The 5,191-nt window shown below is 34.5% G+C and overlaps 1 protein-coding gene across 3 annotated transcripts in view; it reads right to left on the minus strand.

Moving 5' to 3' along the window:
• Positions 1-264, minus strand: part of LOC111407392 (ribonuclease E/G-like protein, chloroplastic) — a 9,490-nt gene extending 9,226 nt beyond the window's left edge. For all 3 annotated transcript variants that reach the window (XR_002705127.1, XM_023036943.1, XM_023036866.1), the window contains exon 1: positions 140-264. The gene's annotated coding sequence lies outside the window, so the exon portion shown is untranslated. The remainder of the gene's footprint in view (positions 1-139) is intronic.
• Positions 265-5,191: the final 4,927 nt, after the last annotated feature.

The raw sequence follows: 5,191 nt of genomic DNA on the forward strand, positions 1-5,191 counted from the left end.
TATTAACCCCCCCCCCCCCCCCCCAACCCGCCACACACACACAAAAACACGCACACATACACTATCGAAAATTTTATTCTGCATCATTAACGAACATAAATTTCTAGCCAAGTAAGTTGCGAAAAATACTAATGCGTACCAGTATTGGATATAGAAGGAAGAATTGAGTTCGGTGAGATTGAGGGTAAACAGAGAGAGTATGTGTGTGTGTTGTAGGATGAGCAGCAGTGCTATCCTTGAACAAATAGTGTTCGAATAAAAGTGATTTTCCAATGGGAATAATTCCCCATAATTCATTTATAAGAACAAGGTACCCCTTTTCAAAATTAAGAATAATGGTTTAAAATTTTAAAAATCAGATTTTTTAAATTTTATTTATAAATTAATTTATTAAATATATATTTTATTATTAAATATATTGATGTCACAGTTTTTAGTCCCAGTTATCTAATTAATTAGTTACAGATGAAATTTCATTCACAACTTATCAAATTTTTTGTTACAACTTATTTTTCGATCACAAATCGAAAATTTTATACGTCCCAGAATATTTTCAGTCACGAATCCAAAAAAATTTTAGGTCACAGATTATTAATCTGTCATAGAATCCAAAATTTTTTAGATCACAAATTATTTTCAGTGCAAAATTATTGGATTTATTGGTCACAATTAATTTTTCGATCACAACTTCATCAATTGTGAGTTACAATTGAGAGTCACGGTCACAATTTTCACGTCACACATCCAATTATTAGTCACAATGAACCAAACCGTCACGACCAACTGTGACTTCATGTATCCAATTATTTTGACACAATCAACCAAACCGGTATAACCACAACCACTGCCATGACCATCGCCAATCCACCACTGTCACCACAACCTGTCGTCGTCGCAGTCACACACACACCACCGCTGCCTCACGCCACCGCCATCGCCTCCAATCTACAACCAAAACAATCACCACCCAAAATGGTCACAAACCCCACCACCCGCAGTCAACACACCACTGCCACGACCACCACTGACATCATCACCACCTCACCGCTAGCCTTACAATATGTAACAAAATCGAAAACCTTTTGTCATCGCCACCATAACCTCTCATTATAGTCGCTGCTGCAGATCGCGGCTAGATCCCGTCGTTCACCGCCAAATCGCGACAACTATAGGTCACCGCCAGATCTCGTCATTCACAGCCAGATCGCTGCCAAATCCGACACCAAAAACCCTCGCTACCGATTCGTCAACGTGCAACGAAACAACTCCTCCATTGGTGGATAGCAAATGTACTTATTCCACCGCCACAAACTTGTTGTGATGATGGGGTGGGCGACGACGACGATAAGGTAAGGAGATACCGTCGGTCATCAGAGGTGATGGCTGGGTACACACACACAGAGAGAGAGATAGAGTGAGTGAGGCGATCGTTGTTGGGGAAATATGGATTGGGAATTTATTAGGCTTTGAGTATATATATTTATTTTATTAAAATTTTAAATTAAAATAGAATATTTGGTTTTTGAAAGATGAAACTAACACCCTGATTTTGGAATTCGTGATTTTAATCCTAGGGTTTTGTGTAATTACCATTTTTCCAATTTTGGTTTCTATATTTGGGCTTTTAAGAAAAGATGGGCCAAACAAGAAATCAATTTAGGCCCGCTACAGTTCCTAATCTTTCACTTTTTTTAGATTTTACTCTAACTTTTATTTTGTGTCATTTACGATTCCAAACATTTCGAAAATATGCACATGGGGTCCAAATGGATGGAAATCATCCATCTTACCGTTAGTTGACCAAAAATGTCAGTTTTCCATTACTGATGGACAAATATTCTTATCCGTCGATCTATTCAATGTTGGAATCAGACCTGCTATTAATGTGGGTTTTGATCAATTTTAACCAAATTAAAAAGGGCAAAATGGTAACTAATAAAGTTAGATCAATGAAAACATTTTTGGAGGAATCGAATTAAATTTCGACAACACCTCTCTTAATTATTTTGAGCTCGCTATCTTACTCTTCTTGTAATTTTATCAAACAAATTTATGAAGAACACAACAAAGAGAGACACAAAAGACACATAAGATTGGATTACGTTATTTTGTAAGAGCTAAAATTGAAACATATTATTAGTTGAATTGATGTAACTTTGTAAATATTAAAAAAATTAATTATAATAAGGAACATGAGAATCGAATTGAACCGAACTGAGCCGAATGGAATCGAACTCGAACAGTTCCATAATTAAATTTGAATCTGACGGTTCCACTTACTAAATGCTCAAAAATTTCGGGTCAATTCAGTTGTCGTTAGAACCGAATCGAATCGGACCATATCCAGCCCTAATATTGCTGATGGCGGTGGTTTTATTGGTGGTTGTGGTGATGAGGTATTGGTGGAGGTGGTGCTGGCGCTAGCTATAATGATGAGGTGGAGCTGCTTTTCAAGTGGTATCGTGGTGGATTAGGGTTGAGTGGGGTGAGATTAAGAGTATGATTAATTTATTTGTACGCTTTCAATGTACATAATAGATGACACCCCTCACATGGAGGGGGTCATGCATAATAAATTATGTGTGGACTTCCTTTCATGTGAGGGGTGTCATCTATTATGTACATCGAAAGCGTACAAATAAATTAATCCTACTCTTAATCTCACCCGAGGGGGCCATGCATAATAAAGTAAGCAAAAACATATCCAAATTAATTCCTCGAATGGATTAAAGTCACACCAACAATTTGTGCAAATTATACAGTAGGAAGTTGTTTGGATTTCCATAACAACCAGCAATCCGCAACTCAATGTCCAATCAATTTGATCTCACAATTCCTAACATACAGTCGAATACAAGATTTTCTTATGCACCAACGTTTGTTACATTTCACATAGATTTGAGGACAATACCGCACAATACATCCATTTTTTTGTTTAATTAGACATGAGATAAAGTTGTCCTTCAAAACAAAACTCGAGTTTTTAGAGTAAAAATTGTCGTTGGAGGACCCAAACTTATAAAAATGCAAGGTTGGGGACTGAGATTGCTGTCAAATTGATTGGAATCGACAAGGACGCGTTATTTTGCAATTACAAGGCTTTAATTCTTGTTATACAGTTGGTTAGAAACTGATTTGTGTTCTTTGATTCAATTTTAAGGTGCTTTAACTCCTACAATCTTTCGAGAGAAACTTACAAAGTTACTCTGTTGCCCGGTAACTTCAAACCAGGGGCGGATCCACGTGGGGTCAAATGACCTCACAATTTTTTGGGTTTTTTTTTTTTTTTTAAATCTTACTTTTCTGCCTCAAAAAGTTCAAATCCTAAATCTATATCTATGTCATATGGTCCATATCCATTATTTAGTCCATAGATATATTATATAATCCACCGATTTGTTCTCAAAGTGCAAACACTGAACATGAACAGCAAACAACCAATTTTTCCTTTTTGTTCATGATTCGTTATTCGAAAAAAAAAATTTGACCCCACTGTTCGAACTGTCTGAGTCCGCCCCTGATTCAAACTGAAATAGAATTATATAAATCTGGTGATACATTTCATCAGCAGGCCCGGGTTCAAATAGGTAGAAGTCTACTCCTTGATTATTTCTTAATTCAGTATAACTAACCAGATTAAATATATTTGCATTTCCATAAAATATAATGTATTCTGAAAAGATGGCGGTCATGAGGCATCTATCAGTTTTTTCCTGGAAACAGAAAGGGATAAATTTCCTCTCCTATATATTCTGAACATGATGTTTAAGGTCAAATTAGATTTTAGCGGAATTTAAAAGTCACGTCTGGAATTTCGTATGATTCTGTCAAAGTATAAGTAATCAGTCTCGTCTTGGGGCACGACCATGGGCTTAGCCAAGAATCAATAATTTGACTCTGACCAAGGAGACTCTTCCAGTAAACGATCGACAGCATATATTCGTATAGAATGTTCGACCCTGATTATAAGCTTGCTTTCTTCAGTTGGCAGTAAGTAAATAAGCACAATTGAGGAATACCATGAAGCACTTTCCAAAGTTCGCAGAAATGAATTAGTAGCTGCAGTTGCTGATGAACTTCCCTCTTCCTTGCTGTTAATTGGTCCAACCTACAAAGCAGCTCGGTTTCCATTGTCATTTGTAACATAGTAAAAGCCTCGCGTAAATTTAATGGTAAAAAATAAAAAGACAAAAAATTACTCTATCCTCTTTTAATTTTTATTCTTTACATATAAATAAAACAAAAAGATCCCATTGCTTTGAAATTTTTTATTTTTTTATTTTCATATTTATGACCATAATTGTTTTTTTATTTAGTACTGATCAAAAGTCAAGAATGTAATTACAAAAGACTTGAATTTGGACAATTGATTCTGGACCATAGATACTGAACCCTGTTTGGCCTCCATTAAATTAAAATTTCTTTTTCTTTATGTTTTTATCAATCATACATTCTCTAATAGTATAATATTACACGTAGATTTTTAATATTTCCTTCCTTTTTAACCATGCAATTTTGAAAATAAATACCAATACCTTTCATTATAATTTTAAACAGTGGAGCTCAAACATAGGGCCTGCTCGGCAGTAATTATGAGAATTGATTTTTTTACAGTTAGAGAAAAAAATGGATCCCATCTATGAAAGAAAAAGTCAAAAATGACGGCTGAAATAGTGAAATAACAGTCAAAAAATTGATTTTTTAGATGAAAAATTACTACCAAATGAAGGCATGTCGTGAATATGTGTTGGGGAGAGAAGAATCTAAGAAGATGATAAATAATTATCATGCAGTACAAACTCCTCAACATGTGCTAGAAGCCTAGAACTCTTCAAAGCAGTTAAGACAAAATCCATTAATCAGTCCTATTTTTTCATTCTCTCATTAATTACTAATTAGTCAACCATAAATTCCATAATTTAAAATAACAGATCACAGCCTTTACATTGTAAGTATTAATACTTTATATACCTTTTTTCTTTTTTTCCAAAAGTTTAATTATTATTTTAATTTCATTTAACAATTTATTTATTTTTCTCGCTTTTAATTTCTCCCTACATTTATTAACATTCACTTTACAATTTTCACTACTCATTTAATTAAATTTTACTCAAAATTATATGGTTTTATTAACAATAATAATATAAGTCCTCTCGTTAATGCCGTTTTCTGTTTTCTAGCAGAACGAAGG

The sequence above is a fragment of the Olea europaea genome, chromosome 1 (assembly GCF_002742605.1).
Source record: "Olea europaea var. sylvestris chromosome 1, O_europaea_v1, whole genome shotgun sequence".
Taxonomy (NCBI): domain Eukaryota; kingdom Viridiplantae; phylum Streptophyta; class Magnoliopsida; order Lamiales; family Oleaceae; genus Olea; species Olea europaea.